Source organism: Sminthopsis crassicaudata, chromosome 1, assembly GCF_048593235.1.
Source record: "Sminthopsis crassicaudata isolate SCR6 chromosome 1, ASM4859323v1, whole genome shotgun sequence".
Lineage (NCBI taxonomy): Eukaryota > Metazoa > Chordata > Mammalia > Dasyuromorphia > Dasyuridae > Sminthopsis > Sminthopsis crassicaudata.
Window position 1 is genome coordinate 629,592,952 of NC_133617.1, and position 23,205 is coordinate 629,616,156.

Here is a 23,205-nt window from a genome sequence, read left to right on the forward strand (position 1 = left end):
TATTAACTGGGCTTGTGCAGAGTGAAACTTGTTTACTGATGCTGTCTGTCTCAATCAACGACATGGATTTCAAACAGGCTCTGGAGACAGGAGGGGAAGAGGATGTGCAGCCAAGCATACTTTGCAGACTTAATTAATATATGGTTCTTTCATCAATGATTGTAGATCATAGGGTCACTGACTCTTAGAGTTAGAAGGTACCTTAGAGGTCATTTGATCCAACCCCCTGCTTTGTACATCAGTTCCCATGTCACACACACACACACACACACACACATACACACACACACAATAAACATGATGTATCATAGAATGGTGAAAGAGAAAGGGTATTTGGTCTTGGAATTAGAAAATATAAGTTAAAGTTCTAGATCTGGCAGTTATCAGTCATGTGACTGGGCAAATCATATAACCTCTTAGTGCCTCAGTTTCCTCCTTTGTAAAATGAGGGTACTATTTATATTACTTTTACCTCATGAGATAGTGAGAAAAGAACCTTATAAACTATAGAGTACCATGCACATTTGAGTTAATTTTTTTTGGCACTTCTCAAACTTCTAGGATTTTCTTGACTGTCTTCTTAATATAAGAATTGGATGACAGAAAAAATCCATCAAGTACCCCCAATCCATGTAAACTAAACAAAGGGATGTTTCATCAACCAATGATTCATGAGGCTTAGGCTAAGTGTGGAAAGTTTTTGAGAGCTTTTTGATGACCTGAAAGAACATCAGATAGGAAGCCTTTTCCATTTGGCTGAGGGATTTCTTCTTACACTCTGAGTCCTATATAAAAATTTTATGCTAGAATCTGAGAATTCTAGCCAGTGACAAGCCAGATATTTCTGTAAATTGGAGTGAGTGTAGTTTTCTAATGAAATCCCTGAGAAGGAATTGCCTGGGAAGAAGACTTTAGCCTTGGGTCTCTCCTTTTGCCTGGAAGAGGCCTTTATAATCTTTGAAGAGTCTGGAGGATGTTGGACTTCCCATTTTCCCATTGATCTCTTAAATGGGAATTCTCTGAATCAGCTGATGTGAAAGTCTGGATTAGAAACTAAGGACAGTCTGCATGTAGATTCCTTGCTTCATAAGGAATCCAGCAAAGAAACAAATCTGTATCCAAGAATGGAACAAAAAAGACTTGCAGCATTTAGGACTTGTGAATTATCTATTTTCCAGATATACTTTCTGAGCTTGGGTTCATTCTGTATATTTCCACAGGACTGGAACAAAATATAATAATTTTCATGATTTTAAATATTGCAAATTTGAATATATTTGCCCATTTCAGGGGTTTTTATTGTTTGCATCAATTGATACCTGGATGTATATATTTGTGATCACAGAATTTTTGGAGGCTGTTTCATACCAAATGTTCTCACTGTAGTATGTCAGTAAACATGTCCTTCCAAATGCTTCTTAAGATTAGCTGACTTAGTTGACTCTTAAATGATAATCCCCGGGGAGAAGCATACTTGTGGAGATAGAGCTGATGAAAAGAAGGAAGGACGGAAATAAAGATTTATTAAGCACCTACTATGTGCCAAGCTTGTGTACTTTACAAATATTATTTCATTTTATTCTCAAAACAACCCTGTCAGGTTGACAGAGGAGTAGTTAAGTGATTTGCTTAAAATCATGAAACAAGTAAGTGACAGAACCAGAACTGCTATCATCATTTAGAATGATTCAGTCCCTATAAGCAAAGGTAAGTGGGGTCAATTTTGTATTTACCAGGGATTAGTTGTTGAGTGTATAGATTGCTGATGCTTATAATCTTTTTCTCTTTCTTTCTTTTTATCCCCTATTAATTTTTGTAACACTTTCACCATGGCATGAATGAGGCTGAATCCAGTTGTCTATGGAGGAAGTTAACTTGCCTGATCTCTACCCATTACCAAATATGGTACCTAGAATTGTAACTGAGCTCCCTGGGCTCGAATGAGCTGAGCTCACAACTCCATGTCATTTTCAGGTAAGGCTCTGCTATCAATTTAGATTCTTCAGAGTGAAAAAAAAAAACCAACAACAAAAAACCCCAACATCACCACTAGATACTAATTTGACTAAATAGCTCTTTTACTTACAAGCAATAGACTTTGTAGCCTCAGGGAACATATTTCAGCCTCAAATGTCATCTGTACTATTTCAGAGATCATAGTGAAAGTCATTTTTTCTCTTTATATATTTATTATTATTTGCTTCAGGATGCTTGCTTTCTCCTATAGGATAAGGACTGATCACTTCTTGGTAACTTTTTTGGGAAGAGGACCTAGTTCTTTACAGAATAAATTGGGAAATCTGACATTCTAATACCACCATAGCTTGGTGAAATAATAATAATAATAATAAATAACCCTAATAGTTCAGATTTGTATACTACTTTAAGGTTTGCAAAACACTTATAAAATATTTTATTGATATTTTCTATTTCTTATCGCCAGAGTTATATCAAGTATCCCTATATCTTCCCTTTTCAGATAGTTATCCCTATAATAGTATTTTTAAAAAAGGAAAAAAATCAGCATAACTGGATGAAAAAGTCTCAAGACATGTGCAGTATGTAGCACTTGTGGACCTCTCATAAAGGGGTGTTTTGTTTCCTGTCACTATCACATTAGTGATATATATCTATATGTATATGTATATGTATATGTATATGTATATGTATATGTATATGTATATGTATATGTATATGTATATCTATATCTATATCTATATCTATATTTATATGGAGATTTTCTTCTTATCAATGGCTCTCTGTAGTCCAGTAATGGAGCCTCTGGTTCAAAGGATATGGACATTTTAGTCATTTTATTTGCATGATTTCAAATGTTTTCCAGAATGTTTGTATCATTTCACAGCTTCACCAATAATGTATTAATGTGACTGTCATTCCATAACCCCTCCATCATTATTGTGATTTTTGGTCTTCTTTGCCAATTTTCAGATTATGAGGTGAAATTTTACAATTCTTTTGATTTGTATTTCTCTTATTATAGGAATGCAGTATATTCTTTCAGATGGTTGTACATACTTTGAAATTTTTCTTTGGAGAACTATCTGTTTGCATCCTTTTACCACTTGGCTACTGGGAATTCTCTATTCACACAAAAAAAAATCTTGGCTCTGTATTACCTAATTTAGTAAAATGATGAACTTGGAGTCAGGAGAAAATTGAGTTTGAATACTGTCTTCAATACCTACTACCTATGTGACCACAGTCTAATTATTTAATCTCTTGGGAAACTCAATTTTGACATCTGTAAAAGGAAGATAGTGACAAGTGCAGAATCTGCCTTACCAGGCAATATGTGAAGTTAAAATGAGGCAGTTTATTAGGCGTACAGGGACAAATAAAGGGGTTCTTTGATAAGTTCAGTTTGATAGGCTCAAAGGGCAATGAGATTTTGTTTGGAATATTTGAGAACTACCCCTTTCTACAGAGTACCTTGAAATGGAGGCACCCTGCAACTCTTAGAAGGGCAATTCTTGACTAGATTCGGAGACTGGCTTGTATCCTGATGAAAGAACTGGTTTGGAGACCAGGCTTGGTGCCTCCTGGTAGAAATATTCCAATGATTTGAATTGCCTCCAAATATAGTTGGTTATAGGACTCTCTCAGGAGACTGGACTCTGACAAAGAAGGGACTCTTTGTACAGATTTATAAAAATGAGCTCCCACATTCTTTTGCTTATTCCTTCCATCCTTGCTCCTTTCTTCATATGTTGGCATTGTGGGGTAGAACTGAGGAGTACAGTAAAGAGGGAATTTCTCTATTTTTACTCCTAGGAGAAGCAGCAAGGGAACTCTTTCGATTATCTTCTATTGTTCAATTTTGTCTGACCCTTTGTGATTCTATTTGAGGTCTTCCTGGAAGAGATACTGGAGTGGTTTGCCATTTTCTTCTCCAGTTCATTTTGCAGATAAAGTGCTGAGGCAAATAGGATTAAGTGCTCCCACAGCTAGTGAGTATTTAAGGCCAGATTGAACTGAAGAAGATGAGTCCTGGATTCAGGACCAGTATACTATTCACGGTGCCACCTAGCTGCCTCCAAAGTGATTGAGCATCCCTGAAAAGAGCTCTGCAAGCCCTTACATCAGAAGTGCTCATTCTCCCTGAACAAGCCATGTACCTCAGCACAGTGACTTAAGTTGGGAGTGAAGATAGTTTGTCTGGGCCAGCTCTTCATGAAAACGCAGTCTACGTCAATTCTATATAAATGACATTCTTTTTTAAGTTGTAGGGGAAGGACACTAACCAGAACCACAATAGATTTGGCCTTTGAAGAAAAGTTCTCAGATTTTAGGTTGTCTCCCACATTCTGACTTTACAAAGAGTATAACAATTGAAAACATGTCTCCATTGAGATTGAACCTCATATGATAATAGCTTTAAGGTTTACAAAGCGCTTCCCTCAAAAGAACCCTGGCAGCAGCTACTCTCATATCTTTTAGAGGTGATAAAACCAATACTGAGAGAAATTAAGTGACTTGCCTACAGTTTCCCAGTGTGTAAATAGTAGAATTTAACTTTGAACTCAGGCCTTTGGATTCACAGGTGAGTCCTCTTTCCATTATGAATGGCCTCGTCACATCTTTTTTTTTTTCTTTTTTCTTTTTTTCCCTGAGGCTGGGGTTAAGTGACTTGCCCAGGGTCATACAGCTAGGAAGTGTTAAGTGTCTGAGATCAGATTTGAACTTGGGTCCTCCTGAATTCAAGGCTGGTGCTCTATCCACTGCGCCACCTAGCTGCCCCCATCTTGTCACATCTTAATATTGTTTGTCTTCATCACCTTGGCCAGAACTGCAGAGGTATTAAGGCCTCCTGACTCTCCAGAATCTGCCTCTCTAATACCTCCAAGAAAACCTCTCTAATACTTTTTTTTTTTTTTGCAGAGGCAATTGGGGTTAAGTGACTTACACATACAGCTAGGAAGTATTAAGTGTCTGAGACTAGATTTGAACTCAAGGCCTCTTGACTTCAGGGCTAGTGCTCTATCCACTGCACCATCTAGCTGCTCTCTCTCTCTAATACCTTTTGAGCAAGATGCTGCTCATGTGAAATGATGACTGAGCCTGAAACAATGCTGCCCTGTAGCTACGTTTTGCATGGCCTCATTGGATAACTGTGAAATAGAAGTTATGGGTCATATTCACAGATGGAGAAATAACTGAGCTACAGTACTGCAGTTGGTCCATGACAGAGACTGGATCTGAATCTAAGTTTCCCTGGTTCCAAATCCATCTGGTTTCCCTTTGTAAGCATACAGGATTTTGACTATAGTACTATGCATGATTGCACAGCGATGTCTAGGCAAGGAACCACGGACTATGGGTGAGTTATCACATTGTGAAGTGGTGGCTCTGTGAGGTCCTGCTCAAAGACAGCAAAAGACAATAATTAACAAAGAGGATGAACTGCAAGGGCACACTCCACTGTTAGAAACTTACTGACATTCCAAATGGGGGAAGGGATAATGAAGTGAGAATCCACAGAAGTGAAATCATTTCTCTTATACACACACACCTGAGTGTGCACAAGTACACACATGCACACAAGCACACATCATTATCATAAATATTATTTGTTCAATCTAATCTTTCACCAAAACAACGGCAGAAATACTTGCTGAAGGGGAGTATAATTTGGCTGTCTCTGAACACCCATACTCCAGAAAACAAGTCAGTGACTTTAAATTCAAGTCCCGACTCTGGCATTTAATAGCTGTATGATGTGGAGTAAATTGCTTTTCTTCTTTCTCTATTTTCTTCTCAGGGTCTTCTATGAAATGGGCAGCTTGGATTAGATGATCTCTATGAGCCTGTGGATCTTTCCTTAAAAATTGGAGCAGGTAGAGCTGGGTCCAGATTCTAATTCTGATATTCAATGCTCTCTAAGCCTCTAGGAGCTCTCTAAGACTTATTTGCTATATTTCAGGTAGGATGTTATTCACCTGAAGGGAGGAAGTTCCCAAGCCGAGGAAAACACAGATATTGCCCATATTGATTATAATTTGCAGGTGTCTGTTTCTGTTTGATCACCTCGTGGTCACCTGTTGTGCTCAGGCTCAGCTGTAACACCAGCTGCCAGATATTACAGGCTCTGTATGATCACTCCGGTCCAGATGCATTAGAAAGAAGCTTTGGGAATGTCTTTCTTCTCAGGAAGCTATTAGCTATCTCCTTCAACATTTTAGACCTGTAGGTTGAAATTTGGGGTTTTATACTAGTAAGGGTCAAGTCAGATCAGGGCAGTGGCAGGAAGCCCCTTGCCATGTTATGCAATTCAAATGTAATGCAATCCAATATAAGTTACTAAATACTTGCTAAGTGCCAGGCTAGGGTACTAAGGTTAAAAAAGTAAAAATGAAAGTCATTGTGTTCATATATTCTACTGGCAGAGTACATGTCAGATTTGGTATATGTACAATGGAAGTTTATACACAGTAATATAAAATAATCTTAATAGAAGGGACTCTTCATAACTGGGATCAGGAAAAGTCTCTTGTCCTTTGACTTGAACTTTAAAGGCTTTCAGGGACTTTGTGAGATGGTCTGCATCCAGACATAGGAAACCACTCACACAAAGGTAGGAGACTAAATATTGTGTATAGGACAACTGACTGGAATGGAGAGTGCATGAAAGGATGTATATACATATATTTGTACATATTTCCAAATTATATTTAAATTTTTAAACATTCATTTTAAAAAATATGGATTTCAAATTCTTTCCCTCCTTATTGCATCTCTTCCACCCCATGAGAAGGCAGCCAATGTATTGATTATACATGTGAAATCATGCAAAACATATTTCCATATTAATCACATTGTAGAAGAAAACACATAAAAACCTCAAGAAAAATAAAGTGAAAAAAATATGCTTTCAATTTGCACATAGAGTCATCAATTTTTTCTTTAGAGCTGGATAACATTTTTCATCATGGGTCCTTTGGGATTGTCTTGATCAGAGTAGTTAAGTCTTTCACAGGTCTTCATTGTATCTCTGTTACAGTGTGCAATGTGTTCACTCTACTTTGCATCAGTTCCCATAAACTTTTTCTGAAACAGTAGGATACTGTTAAGAAGTTTTTTGATAGCATGTTTCATCATAGTATTTAGTTGACCCGTCAACAAACATTTAATAAGCACTCGGAATACAAAAACAAACAAAAATACAGTCTCTGCTATCAAAGTGCTTACATTCTGATGGGAAAAGGAGCTAAGGAAGAGGGAGAATAGGTGTGGCTATGAATAATAATGTGGTCCTTTATCTGTGTCATTCCCACTAATTGTGGAAATCCTTCAAAGCCCTATCCTATACTACCTGACTTGGTGACCTCCTCCTGTCCCATGAATTCAATCTCTGTACCCATGATTACCAGATCCATGTATCAAGCTCAAGTCTCTCTCCTGAGCTACTGCCCCGCATAGCCAACTGCTTTTAGGACATCTTGACCTGGATAAGTACCTAGACTCAACATATCCAGAATATTATGAAATCTTCCCCTCTTCTGAGCTTCTGTTATTGTTATGAGCAATACTGTTTTTCCAGTTATACCCAGGCTTGCAAACTTCAATGTCATCTTTAGGTAGCACAGTGAGTAGAACTCTGGGCTTGGGGTCAGGAAGACATGAATTCAGATATGATCTCAGATACTAATTAGTTTAGTGACCCTCAGAAAATTAGCTTCTGTCTCGATTTCCTCAATTGTGAAATAGTGATAATAATAGCATGTATTTCACATGGCTGTTGTGAAGCTCTAATGAGATAATATTTTTAAGGCAGTTGGCATAGTGGCTGGCATACAATAGGCACTTAATAAATATTTACCCCCCAACTCATTATTCTTACTTACCCTACATATCCAAGCCACTGGCCAATCTTGTTTCTATTTTTACAACTTATATGCATTTTCTTCTCTCTACTCATACATTAGAATCTTCATCACCTCTTTCATGAATTGTTGCAAAAACCTTCTAATTGATCTTTCTGCCTTAAGTTTCTCCTCATTACAATCCAACCTCCTCCATTCAGCCTCAAATATGATTTTTCTAAAATATAGATTTAGTAATGATCCACCTCCCCCAATGAGCTTCAGTAATTCCCTATTACTGCCAGAATCAAATATAAAGTCTTCTATGTCTCATTTAAAGCTCTCTATAACCCAATCTTTATTACTTTTCTAGCTTTTTTACACTTCCCTTCACACATTCTCTTACCCAATGATTCTTACTAGTTTGAGCCCCAACCATTTGTGCCATCCTCTTGAGTTTACCTTCCATCTATTTGTTGTTATGTTTCTAGTTATCAACATGTGGTCACCTTATTAGAATATTAATCATGTGGTCTCCCCATTAGAATATTAACTACTTTAAGGCAAGGATGGCTTTCATGTAGTTACTACGCCATTGTTTGTACTCCTAGAACTCCGGGCAGGACTTGGCACATCCCAAGCACTTCAAATGCTTTTTGATTGACAACATATATAAGGCAGGCTCTCCAAATACTATAAGCTATTATAGGGAGGTGGGCAAGATGGCCTCATAAGTTCCCTTATGGGTTCCAAGACCCTAGAAAATAAGGGAAGCAGACAAAATCGCACTCAGTTTTTAGGCAGCAGAGCTGAGGTTCAGATATGAGAGAAAAGTGACCTGACAGTACCTGAAGACACTAGGGAAAAGCTGGAATGAGACCTAACTCTTCATATTCCTCATCTGTATAATGGTACTGGTCTTCTCTTTCCTTCCTAGAAAAATAATGAATAAATGGTCTCTTCCCATGAAGGGTGCTGATGGGCAAAAAGGACAGCAATAGAAGGTGTATTTTCATTTGGGTCTCAGTGGGTCTCACTTCTATGAATTATTCACGAGAATATTTTCTTAAAGTAGCCTTGATTTTCAATTTCTAAATGCTAGGAGAGACTGTGCTAGCAACCTCTCAATTATTAATGCTACTAAAACAATATTTATCTTTCTCTGCATCCAGCATCAAGCCATGGTCTCATACTGGTGACTCTTCATGGAAACTCTTGTAGTTTTCCTGCAGACCACAGTTCTCTAGGAACAACCAAGGGCACATTGGGCAGCAACTGCTGCAATCAGTCTTGTACCTCATCTCTGGGATTGGTACAAGGACACTTATCTATGAGGCCATATTTGCAAAGTGCTTAGCACTGTGGTGCTTGGTACATAGTAGGAGCTTAATAAATGCATGTTTCTTTCCCACTTTTCCTATTTACAAAGTACTCCAGGGATAATGGAATGTGTCTCAGTTTTCCTTAAGACTTTGAAGCCTACTTTTTACTTGGTTACTTTCTAACCTCCCACTGCTGTCTCTCCTCCCCTCCCCCCCAACACCTCCATCTTTCTTCCTCTTTTATATTCTATCATAAAATAAGCATCACCATTTCTTTGGTAAGGGTGTGGCAAGTGACTGTGCTATGATTTCACTCACCATCTTTATAACTTTCCAGTATATAATTTCCTTCACTGGCCACCACTTTTTTGTAAGTATTGTCTCCTTTATTGCAAAGTATGATCTTTAAGGACAGGGACTGTCTTGCTTTTGTATTTGTATCTCTAAAATTTAGCACAATGCTTGACATGTAATAAAGCACTTAATAAAATGTTTTTATTTGTTCCTGCATTCATTCATTCATCCATTCAATTATTCCTCCATTCTGCTGTATCAAAGGACAATGATGTGGAAAGAATTCTGACCTGGAAATTAAGAAGTAGTTTCTAGTCTGCCACTCAATAAGTAATGATTTATTGAATCATCTTAGGCAGGTCACTCTTGTATGTCTGATTTCCAGTTTTCTCACTTTGAAATTGATGGGATTTGACTATTAAGGGTTCTTAACCTGAGATCTGTAGATATGTTCAAAAAAGTTTTGTGGATAATTATTTCAATAAAATTGGTTTCTGTTGCCAGCCTATGTATTTTATTTTATACATTTAAAAACCTTAAAATGAGAAAGGTTCTATCAGACTGCTGGAGGGGGGCCAGGAAACACACAAAAAGGTTAAGATATTCTGCAATAGATAATCTTTAGCCTCTTTGAACTCTAAAATTATGTGTCCTAAGATCTTAGACTTAGAAGGGATCTTGCAGTTACAGGATCATAGATAGACAAATAGAAAGGGAGAATCCATGTCCAACCTCTTCATTTTATAGAAGAGAAAACCTAAGTGATTTGATCAGGATCATACAAGGAATAAGCAAAATCAGGATTTGAACTCACCTTTTAACTACAAATCTAATGGGTATTCTTCCTACCATCCTATTCTCACTTCATATAGACTAATCTATGAGCTGTCACTAAGTCAATCAATAAGCATTTTTAAAGCACCTACTATGGGCTGAGCTCTGGGGATACAAAGAAAAGCAGAAGAGAGTCCTTACCTCAAAGAGTTCACAATCTAATGGGGGAGACAACATACAAGCAATAAAAGAAAAATAGGAAATCTATTTCCCAGCACACCTCTGCTTCTATTGGCTAATCATCCCCAGTTCATTCATCTTGTTTTATAAGTCCTAGATTCATGGGATTTACACCTGAAAGGAGGCTTAGATATTCTATCATCCAATTCCTTCATTTTACAAATGAGAAAACTAAGTTCAGAGAAGGGGCTTTCTCAAGACTATCTAGAATAAATTTGATAAGTCATTTATTTATTAAGTGATGACCATGTGCCAGAGACTGCATTAAGTGATGGGAATATTAAAAAAGAATTTAAAAAAAAGATATTAAAAAAGAAAAAAGGAAACATGATGATCCCTATATTTGAGGGAAGATGACACATAAAGGGGAAGCAGAAAGGTAGGTAGGGTATAGCTTCTAGGGGACAAGGTAGCCCATGTATAGGTTGGGTAAAATAGTTTGCCAGGATTTACCAGGAGGGAAGTGAGACTTTAGATAACATGGCATATTTGGGCAAGGATAAAGACAGGAAGCACAGTCCTTTCCCTATCCTGGTTTTCTCATTCTGGACTCATTCCAGCTTGCCCATGTTATTCCTAAAATGTAGAGTCCAGACTTGAACATAGTACTCTTAATGTAGTTGCTATCTCTCCCTTATCTCTCTGATCATAGCTTTCAGATAGTACAATAAATTATCTTTCCAGATCTGTTTTCCAGGTCAGTTGCTTTTCTAATGAAACAGTTCATAGTTTCTTTTATTTTCTCATTCTTTTTATTTTGTCTTATTGTTTCTTGATGTCTCATAAAGTCATAGCTTCCACTTGCCAAATTCTATTTTGAGGCATTTTTTTCAATGATTTTTTGGTACTTCCTCTCCCATTTTAAGAAGTTTTTTCTTCAGTGATATTTTTATTATCTCCCCCATCCCCCCAATTTGGCTTTTAAGGAGATTTTCTTTTCAGTGAATTTTTACATATCTTTTCCATTTGGTCAATTCTGCTTTTCAAAACATTCTTCTCTTCATTATTTTTGTGCATGCCTCTTTTATCATTTATTCTACTCTGTTTTTCAACATATTTTCAATTTTTTTTGTATTGATTCATTTTTTCATGATTTTCTTGTGTCACTCTCATTTTTCTTTCCAATTTTTCCTTTTCTTATTTGTTTTTAAAAATTCTTTTTGAATTCTATCATGGCTTAAGACCAATTCATATATTTCTTTGAAGCTTTGGATGTAGTAGTTTTGACTTTATTGTCTGACTTTGTGTTTTGATCTTTTCTGTCACCAAGGTAACTTTCTATAGTCAGGATCTTTTTCTGCTGTTTGCTCATTTCTCCAACCTATTTCTTCTTTACTAAAGTGGGGCTCTGCTTCTGGAGAGAAAGCGGCACTATCCCAAGCTTCAGGTTTTTTGTGTAACTGTTTTCAGAGATAACTTTGGGAACTTCTAAGTTTTCAGTTCTTCCAAGCCACTCTGGTTCATTAGTGATCATGAGCATTCTTTTCCATTTCGAAACTGTGACTAGGATTCCAATCCCTTAGTGGCTGCAAATTTTGCTCTGCTAATGTTCCTCCTCACCCAAGGACTTAAGACCCATATCTAAGTATGGACAGTGCAACAGATTACTGCTCCTGTGCCAGCAAAGGGGCCCCTATAATTTCCTTCTGACCAGTTGTCTGACCCCCTTACTGTCTGTAGACTGAGAGATCCAGAAAGTACCACTGTTGTTATTTAATCACCCCCCAAGATATGGTACTTGTTTTCTGGAGTGAAGACTCTACTTCTCTGATGTGATGGACCTTTCCTGCCAACCTTCCAAGTTGTCTTGGGGCTAAAAATTGTTTCACTTTGTCCTTTTGTGGGTTCTGCCACTCCAGAATTTGTTTTGGGATTTAAAGTTGTTAGAGGAATTTTGGGAAGAGTTTAGGCAGGTCTCTGCCTTTTCTCTGCCATTTTGCCTCTGCTACATCTCCCTTATCTGTGACTCTAAGTTTATCTTTGTGGAGTTAAGGATAGCATTAGCTTTCTGGATTCCTATGTCACACTAACTCATATTGAGTTTACAGTCCCTGTGTACTCTTAGATTTGAACCTTTATCTCCGAATGTCTAGTCACTTCTCTCTAATGTTATTTTTTTTTTGAGCCTAGGTGTAGAACTTTATTCATATATCTATTAAATTGTTTAAATTTGGCCAGTTGGACAATGGTTAATAGTTAACCATTAAGTTAGGTAGCCAGTTAAGAACTATGGTCCTAATTTCACCATCTCATTTCATAGCTACGTTTCCTAACCTTGAGTAATTAGCATATCATTACACTGCATTATCAGTACTTTTATGTAAGATACTGATGAAAATATTGAACAGCACAGGTCAAAGAATAGTTCCTTGGGCCACTTCATTAAACATACTCCTTCAACTTGACATATGTAATGACTCATGCAAGGGATTGATTGACCACAAAGTCCTTCTGGAATTCGTAGTCTTTCCCAATTTGGGAAAAAGGGAAACTAAGAGAGATCAATCCTTGACAAGAAGGTATATGGAGATTTTCCTGCCTGGCTTCATCAAGGGTTGGCTAACTAACTATAGAGGAGAATGCAGAGAGGAAAGATGGTGTTGTCCCATGGCAGTGGTGAGACTGAGGCAGCAGCTGGTACCTGACCCATCTGTAGTTCCTTTAGAACCATGAAAGATGACCTTTATCTACATGGACAGCTAGCTGGCGATGCATAGGATTATGTGTGTTTTATCATTTTGCTTACTCATTAGTAGGAAATCAGAGAGAAGCAAGTCAGCTCAGAGAGGAACAAATAAGCAATCCCCACCCTGCCCCAGACAGATTTCCATTTGTGTCTTAACTTTATTCTGTTAAAGAATATTTGTGCTGGATTTAGTGTTATTTTTTTTTTTTTTTACCTGTGGCTAATCTTGTCTTTATATTCCCAAGAATCCTTTTATTGTCCAGGACTTAAAGGTTCAATGGAAACTCTGCAGAAGAGAGAGTCCTTTTCTATTAAGCTCAATCTGCAGTCCATTGTTAATGAATTATATCCAAAACTAGAGGCATAAGCATGAACCAGTTCATAATTACCCTTTTTTCTAAATCTACCTCATAGATATAAGTTAAGGTTGCACATAGAATCATTAATGACTATTCTTTGGTTTTTCTATTCAGTCCTGGTTCATATGCCATTGTCCAGTCTATATGCCTCTATTTTACTCACAAGGAAAGTATGATTATATTTTTACTAAGTGCATTGTTAAAATCTAAGTCTACTGCATTCCACTGTTCTGTCATTCTAGATTCCATATTAAAAAATAAACATGAATTGTTTTGGCAACAATTTCTACAACGTGGGCTGTTGAGGGTCCTGGGATAGAGGCTCTTACAGGTGACATCTTTGTTCCTATCACTGTAACAACCAAGGAAAAGTGCCTGGATTAGTAACTTTTCAGCTTTCATCCCTAACTCTGCTAGGTTTGAAAAGTTGTCCCAGAAATTCAGGGACCTAAAGCTGCCAACAAAATAATAGGTGAATATAGGCTGCTGCCTCAGTGGTACGAGAATTTTCTAGGATTGGTGTCAAACTCAAGTAGATATGGGTACCATTTATACATGCATAAGGATCTCTGCATATTGATTTAGTTTCAAAGTATTATCTTTACGTTTTATTGTATTTCTATTTTGTTAAATATTTCCTAATTACATTTTAACTTTTTTTTTGCAACACTCAGGAGTGTTGTGGGGCTACATGTGACCAGAGCTGTGTATTTGACATTTCTGCTCTAGAAAACCAATTTCTGAAATCCAGGTGCTATTTTAGGGAGTAGAAGCATACAGACTATAGGATAGCAGAAAGTATTTTAGATTTAGAGTAAGGATGTTAGAGTTCAATCCTAGCCCTAATTTTAAATGTAATGTCATTTAATCTTGGGCAAGGGACATCATTTCTCTAGACCTCAGTTTCCTCAATTATAACATTCATTTAAAAGAAGAATGTTGAACTCCAAATCCTCTCCCTCTATCCTGCTCCTTCTCCACCCACTGAGAAGACAAGAAATGTGATCTCAAATATATATATGAAATCATGCAAAATATTTCTATAAGTTATCTCTATTGTAAAATGGAAATAAAACCTATATGGCCTACTAGAGAGTATTGTAAGGAAAATAATTTATAAATCTCAGAGATATATAATTTTAAGTAATTGCTTTTATTCCTCTTATTGATTAAATATAACTTTGAGTTATAGTTTTTATTCTTCTTATTGATTAAAGATCTCTAACCCCACTCTTTCATTTTATAAGAAGGTAATGAATTTTGGATTAGAGCCAGAAGGCCCATATTCAAATCCTGGCTCAGCCTTTTACAATCAGCAAATCATGATCTCTTTGGACTCACTTTTCCAAATCTATGAATGAGAGGATTTAATTAGATGAATAGAAAGTCAGAATGCTTTGATCTCTTCTCTGTGCTTACCACCTATCTGATCTTGGGCAAGAGACTAACCACTCTGTGCCTATCTGATCTTGGGCAAGAGACTAACCACTCTGTGCCTCAGTTCCCTTGCATGTAAAAAGGGAAGAAAGAAATCCATGACCTCAGAGCTCTCTTCTGATTTTAAGCCCTTTGAAACAAAAAGGGTTCACCCAGAAGTGGTCACTAAGCATGTCTCTAGAAGAGCTGGACCTTGAATCTTAGTCTCTTGATTTTTTTTTCTTTTACTGATGCAGTTCCCCCCACGCCACCCTTTATTTCAGGAGGGGAAGGATTGGAGAAGCCCATATTCACCTAGAAATATTTGTAGGGAGTGAGGGGGAGCCAGATCGAGGGAACGGCTTCCCATTTCCACAATTCTTTGTCTTGCTTATTCCTCCCCTGACAATAGACAAGAGCTACATCCAAGAGCTCCTTCTGTCCAAACCCTCAGATGGCCAAGCAGTTATTTGCTGCCCTGGCTAGACTTTATGCTGTTTGTGGCCCATTGTGTCAGCTATTTTTCTCTCCCATCCTATCTTGCCTTCCCCTCAGCAGGAAGGGAGGAGGGGAACCAGAACTGCTCATTCCTCATCAGCACCTCTACTCTCTGCTCCAAGTGAGCGGATCGTTCTAATGTATTTTTTATAAAAGGAGCCGAGTTTCCTTTGATGTTTCACATATGGGGCTATTATATCCACTTGCTACAGCGCTTCATGATCTGTGGCTAATCTCTAAAGCTTTGGTGCATGCAATAATTATTATTATCGATGTCATTGCAGCAGAATAGAGAGGCCTTACTCTGGTAAAGAGAGGCCAGAGACTGGCCATGCTTCTGGGAGCTCCCTTCTGAACCTAGAAAGGACCAGTTAGAGAAGAATGAGCCCTTGATGGGAGGGCCTCCAGAAAGGCCAGATGCTCTCCCGGGCCCAGTTGACAACTTAGAACCTTTAATGAATTTTAATTTCCATGTAATCTTTATCTCCAAAAGGAAACCCTTTGAAACAAGGACATATATAGCTGATGACCAGTGAAATGTCATGGGAAAGGCACTGGACACGAAAGCAAAAAATTGGAGCTGGGCACTGACTTTGACACTAGCTGTCTTTAGTTGGGCAAGTCGCCCTCTGAATTATTCAAACCTTAATTTCTTCCTCTAAAAAATGAAACTAATAGTAATTTATACACAATCTTTCTCACAGGGCTGTTGTGAGGATTAAAAAATGTGGAAAATTATGTGTAAATAGAGTATGCTGGTAAATGTTTAACACCTGGCTCCCTGGCGGGAGAATTGTGTCTATGAAACACTTTAAAGTTTGATATTCAATATTAGCATTTTATCTATCATGTTCTTTAAATATAAATATCAACAAAATGATAAATCAAGCCTTGACTTGTAGTTTGACTATTTTTGTTGTGTAAATAATCATCCCCAAAATTTGGTTCTCCTGAGCTATATTAACTGGTCCCTTAAATATAAAGTCTTTTATAAATATCAGCTTTAGTCAATAGTCACTAAACATTTACTAAGTGCCTTCAAAGTGTCAGACACTATGTTAAGTGTTGAGGATAAAATAAGAAAAAGAAAAGCAATCCTTGTCCTCAAGGAGCTTACAATCTAATGGGGGAAGGAAATTCAATTTGGATGTGGGGACACAATTGGGCATGAAGTTTGTGAAGTTGAAACCAGGAAGAGCTGCTGGTAGGAAATGAAGTTTGATGGAAGATTCTGAACTCTTTATCAAAGGAGTCTTTGAGAGGAGTTCATTGCTCCTCCCTCCAGTCCTCCAATCAAACCAGGGAGGCAGTAGAAGATGCTAACGACATGTTCTGTATCAAATTTGAATCTGTCTTATTAACTGTTTCAGGGAAGGTTTGAAAAAAGCAGCTCTGATAAAGCTGGTGCTTTGTCTTAGTCTGTGGGATAAATAACATTTTAGCAGTTTAAGGTAGAGGCAAGAGTGTTGAGAAACCTATGTTCAAATTCTGCTATGCAACAATGACCAAGTCAGTTAATATTTTTTCTTATCTATAAAGTGAGGACATTAATATCCTCAATGCTTAAATCACAGGAGAATCACGTGAGATGATGTCTGCAAAGAGCTTTGCCCTTCTTTGAGCATGATGGAAATGTCAGCAAATATTAGAGGTTGGACAGATAGGTAGCTCAGTGGAGAGAATCAGGAAAGACTCATCTTCATAAGTTCAAGTCCAGCCTCAGATACTTACTTGCTGTGTGACTCTGGGCAAGTCACTTAACTCTGTGTGGTTTAGTTTCCTCATCTGTAAAAATGAATTGGAGAAGAACAAGTTATGGTATATGAATATTATGGAATATTATTGTTCAGCAGGATGATTTCAGAGAAGCCTGGAGAGACTTACATGAATTGATGCTAAGTGAACTGAGCAGGACCATCATTAGATCATTGTACATGGCAATAAGACTATATAATGATCAATTCTGATGGACATGGCTCTCTTTAACAAAGATGATTCAATCCAATTCCAATTGTTCAGTGATGAAGAGAGCCATCCACACCCAGAGAGAGGGAGAATCATGGGAGCTGAGGGTGGTTCAAAACAGCATTTTCACTCTTTCTGTTGTTTGCTTGTATTTTATTTTCTTTCTCATTTTTTTCCAATTTGATTTTTCTTGTGCATCAAGATAATTGTGTAAATATGTATGCATCTATTGGATTTAACATAAATTTCTACCATAGTTAACACATATTGGACCACTTGCCATCTAGGGAAGGGAAATTGGAACACAAGGTTTTGCAAAGGCTAATGTTGAAGAATTATCCATGCATATGTTTTGAAAAATAAAAAGATTTAAAAAATGAATTAAAGAAAAAATGGCAAATCACCTTCTGCTAATAACAACCCAAATGAGGTCATGAATCAGACATGACTGAAATGAATGAAAAAAAATTACTAGAGGCTACTAGGTGGTGCTGTACTTGCAATTAAGAAGACCTGAGTTCAAATTCAGCCTTTATTCGCTCTTCAATCATGGCCAAGTTTCATTGCCTTTCTGTGCCTCAGTTTCCTTTTTTTTAAAAAAATAAAACGGGGACAATAATAGCACCTATTTCTCAGGGTTGTTGTGACTATCAAATGAGATAATGTCTGTGAGGTACTTGACAAACTTAAAGTAATATGTGGATGCTAACTATGTGAGAGGAAGTGAAATTCCAAGACATGGGGTATATCCATATTCAAATGCAATTAATTACAAAAGCCATTCCAAAGGCAAGTACATTTGGTGTTTGAGTTTTTGTACTACTATTGAGCTCCGTTCAGGTTTAATAGAAAGATGGTTGTAGTTTAATATCCTCTTTGCAGAACTGGGGGGGAGAGAATGGTATGCCAGATAACCCCAGAGCACTTTCACTGACAGGGAACTCTGGAGATATATAGTTTCTTTTTATTCTGTGAGGAAATGATAAACTCTCTGCCTTTGCTGTCATTTCACAATCACTACATAAAAACTTGGGGCTCCTTCCTCAGGCTATAGCTTTAGGGAAAAATGTCTCTGTCCATGTTACATCGGGTTTCCATCCTCAGAAGTGAGTTTTCAATGGCAGCAGACCCTGAGGACAGTTACCTTGGGTATTCCAAAGCCTATTTTGCTACAGGGGTAAGTGGGCTAAATAGGCTGGCAAGTTGTAATCAGGAAGCACTACTCATCCACCCACTCCACCAGCACTGAATAGGGAAGGTCCCGTGAAACAACCTACAGCTGTGCCCTTCCAGTGCCACAAGTGAGATGCCATTGGAAGCTTGGAGCTGGTCTCCCTCAAGTGATATATTTATCTGGCCTTTTCCACTGGGCCCCTTGATAAAAGAATGCACAAGTCAAGGTTTCTTGTTGGGCTCCATGTGTTGACTTTCCATCCCTATCCCACCATGAATGGGGCTGGAAGGCTGTGTCTGAGAAGTTTGGTTTTTAAGCCATGAAAGAATCATCCAGCAGACTTTAAAAGGAGTGACTGTCCTCCGGAGGTACTTTCTCTTGTTCTGAGCTTATGGCCTGAACCTTTCTTTTTCTAAGATTTGAAGGGAAGTTAAGGAACCATATCATTCCTTGCTGTCTTCCCTTCCCCCATAGAATGATGGCTATTTCCAATAGGTAGCTAAAGTTTGTCACTCCAGGATGAGATTGAGCCTGAGTTTGGGGCCCTTTATTGCCTCTTTTCCCTTGTAGTTCTTTACCTGACTAGGTGACCAAATAGAAGTCATGAAGAATGACCTTTTAGGGACTGGCTAATTGAGGAGTTATGGAGTTTCTGTGTTTTCTTGGTCAATGCTATGACTATTTTGGGGAGACCAAAAGCATGAGCCAAACAAACTATCTACAGCCCTTTTCTAGCTCTTGGGCAAGAATATAAAGATCTAGACACAATGAGAAAAGGGCCTGACCTTCTTTAGGGGTCACACTTTACAGAACTGAAACTACTCTGTACCCATGTTCTAAATTTAGGGACTCTTATAGCAATAGGGGACAAATACCTCAGGTCTTTTTGGACTAGAAGTGATACACAGGAAGAAGAAAATCACTTTAGAGTCTAGTTGGGATTGAACTTAGAGGTAAATTCTGTTCATCTGCCTGAATCCAGCCTTTTTCTGATCTAGTCTCCTCTATGGGAGAAGTCAATGCTCTTTTTCTAGTTCTATTCCCTTCTTCTCACAGCCCAAGCTGAACTTTCTTTGTGTCTCCCTGGCTAACTAGGGAGCAGAAATTCTTCCAGGTTTAGTAGACCCATACTCAATTTACCTAGTACCCTCTCCTGGTCTCTTTTACCTTAAGGTAAGAGCCAGTTCATACTGGCTCATGAGAACTGAATGTAAAATTTTTAGTTTGAGTATTTACAACTCTAAAATTCATAAAAACCAGAAATTCGGGCTTGATTTACTATTTAGTTGATTGTCTAGACTTAAGAAAATGATGGAGAAAATGTGTGTTGTGTATACATTTTTTCTCTAGAAGAATTGGTTATGAAACATTAATCATCATACTCCTGCACTTATCCTAGAAGGTCTTGGTTTGTTGGAGGTATCAGTGATAGCTCTTCCTTGCTTCCTCTCTTCCTCACCCTAGGTTCCACTGAATTTCCTCCCACACACTTATCCTCCCTCCTATTAGATCTTCCTTTACTTGATCAACTGATCTTTCCTTAGTCATCCTTTCCTGGATGCTTGCAGACTCATTCCATAAATTCCGGTGCTATAGCATATGTAAGGAAAGAGAGATTTATTGGAAATATGATCATCTACTAATGAGAAATTAATCTATCTGGCATTAAATCAACAACTCTTTATTGGGTTTTTATAGGTCACCTGTACCAATAGTTTCCAGATTTTTTTTTTACCATATATCCTTATAAGTAAAAATAATACCTCTGGTCTTTTTGGATTAGAAGTGATACATAAGAAGAAGAAAATCACTTTAGAGTCCAGTTGGGATTGAACTTAGAGGTAAATTCTGTTCATCTGCCTGAATCCAGCCTTTTTCAACACACATCTTCATCTATATTGCTTGTAAATTATATGCATGTACCATTGCACTTATAATTATGTGCATTATAAAACTTACACAAAATAGAAATTAGGTAATATGAGATAGAGATTAAATAATATTTGATTCCAGATTCAGTAGGGAGCCAATAGAGTTTATTGAGTAGAGGAGAGACATGATAAGATTTATGCTCTAGGCAAATCACTTGGGTGGCTGAGCAGATTAAAGTGGAAAGAGAGGAGTCAGGGTAGACCAATAAGGATGCTCGTGTAGTAGTGTAGGTGAGAAGTGATGAGAGCCTGAAATAGGATAAACGATTGTGTGAATGAAGACAAATTGATGGATGCAGGATATGTTGTAGAGATAGGAGCTGATTGTGTATGTGAAGCACTGATGACACCATTAAACTGGTTAACTAGAAAAATGGTGATGACTTTGACAGAAACTGGATGTGAAACAGTGCTAGGTGTCAGGGATTCAAATCCAAAAACCTCAAGGAATTTACATTCTAATGGGGGAGACAACACATGAGGAGAGGTAGTAGCCAGAGAGGAGTATTATAGTTTGGAAAGCTACAGGAATGGATCCGTGGGGAAATAGCTTGACAAACATTTTCCAGTAGCCAGCACAATTATTGATTTGAGTGTGGTTCCAATGTTTGATAGTGGGGGAACAGGACAAGTGGAAAGGGAAGGAGAGCACTATGGGGAGTATACCTGCCTTTGCTTGGTGCCCTGCTACAATCCATTGAGGATGGGAGATCTCTCTTCCCTAGAACTCCTATAACCTCCTATCATTCATACCCACCTTCCAGTCTTTCTTCTCTAATCCATCCTTTAAAATATAGGGAATTTCCAGCCCTATTCTTCTTCCTGTCATCCATCTGTCCCTTCATAGCTCTAGAATTAGTTTTCTTTGGCCTAGACTGAGTCATTTCAATCCTCTGTTCAGAATTTTATCCCCTACTGAGTTCAGTTCAATGACCTCCTCTCCCATCTCAAGTCCTCCAGATTTGGGTCTTTTTTTTTTTTTTTTTTTTTTTTTTGCTAAAATTAGTGTTCTTTGTACTGTACCACACTACCTCCCTCAAATATGACACTAATAGCTGTCTTTGGGTCCTGAGTGGTTAGAACCCTAATTGGCAGTGAGCAAGCAAGGGATTGGCCCATGGCTCTGATATTTGTGGGTTCTCAGAACCATGCTTTTTCTCTTTCCTTCTTCCCTTTCCCCCCTTTCAAATAACAGTTCTTTAAGCAGACCTGGTTTTCTGTCTCTGGTCTCCCCAATTACCTCATTTCCTAGGCGTGAGAATCTCTCCTTTTCTCCTGCAGACTTTCCCCACCAGCCTGGCCATGCCCAGTTAAGCTGGGCCTCATACTGTTAAGCTTTAAGACCTCCCCAGCAGTCGACAGTTGGCTTATTTTCTTAAGAATCCTAGGCTGAGTGGCTGCCTCCTCCTTTCGGCCAGAGAAGAAGCTGTCTAACTTGATTTAACAAAGCAGGGAAACAAGTCAGTCAGTGCCATCTTGATTGGAAACATATTCAAAGAATGATTAGCCGACTGAACTCACTTCCTAATTATTTCCCACGGTGAATGACTCTTGCACATCAGCCCCATTTTTATGAGCGTTCCCTGATTCAAATTGATAACAGAGGGTGAGCTGGGAAGCCTCGCTTCCTCTCATTTGGACACTTTGTGCTGGGAAACATCGAGAGATTAGGATGACTTTTATGCTTACGGCTATCCTATTAATATTTAATTGATGCCTCCTGAGCTGGCTGGTTTCCCTCTGGTGCTCTCCAACTTCATACAGGCAAAGCCTGAGGTCCTCTTGGTTAGTGGGGAAGTCTCCATAAGGCCAGATTCCTGGTTGCCTCTCCCAGTCCCTATGTTCTCTATGTCTATATGAAATGAGCAAGGTTGGCAAAGAGAGAGAACTTTGGAATATAGACAGAGAACATAGGAACTGAAAGGGACCTTAGACTATATCACAAAATGTTAGACCTAAGATAGTTTTAATTATGGAATTCAGTATATTAGAGCTAAAAGGAACCCTACAAGACAGAATATAGGTTCTTTGAGATATAATAGGCTTAAGTATGGAATAAAAACTTCAGAACACAAAATGAAATATTAGAGCTGGAAGAGACTTAAATACGAGTATAAAATGTTATGGCTGGAAGGAACCTTAGAACACAGAACAGAGTGTTGGATCTAGAGGCTTGGTAGGAGTCATGTAGACCATCTCCTTCAATTTACAGAAGAGAAAACAGGTCCTGGTAAATTAAGTGACATGGTTGCAGTTAGTGCTGTGTAATTTATGCCTAGCTGGTACTTTAATTAGGGGAGCCTAGGGACCTGTTCTGTGGGTGATTGTGCTGCCTTTTTCAGTATATGGAGACAGTAGCTAACTAGGACATTGTCTAATTAGGTCATTTATAGAAAAGAAAAGGTGGTGTCTATTGCCAGTAGCTGTAGGACTGAGCTCAGCTCTATTGCCTTTGGGTAGAATTGGACTGGAGAGAGGAAGTGATCCAAGTAAGCCTCTGGACACTGGAGACAGAAATACATCCTAACTCCTCAAATAGAAGACTGTTCATAATACCCATCAGTGAACCAAATGGGTGATCTGGGAAGTTTTTTCTTCCGGGGGACATTTCTATGGGTTTTGTCCATTCATTGTAAAGAAATTGTAGATGATGGCACAAGGTATGTCATAAGAATCCCAGGCTTCAGGAAAGGCATTTGAGCTGAGGCTGCATCCCATCCCTCCTG

The 23,205-nt window shown here is 38.1% G+C and overlaps 1 long non-coding RNA gene across 1 annotated transcript in view; it reads right to left on the minus strand.

The window, feature by feature from the left end:
- Positions 1 to 1,276: 1,276 nt before the first annotated feature.
- The window catches only part of LOC141551302 (uncharacterized), a 37,192-nt gene continuing 15,263 nt past the window's right edge, over positions 1,277 to 23,205 (minus strand). Inside the window, exons 2-3 of the long non-coding RNA XR_012484825.1 lie at positions 17,141 to 17,194; positions 1,277 to 1,488 (exon numbers count right to left, since the gene is read on the minus strand). This is a non-coding gene — a long non-coding RNA (uncharacterized LOC141551302). The remainder of the gene's footprint in view (positions 1,489 to 17,140; positions 17,195 to 23,205) is intronic.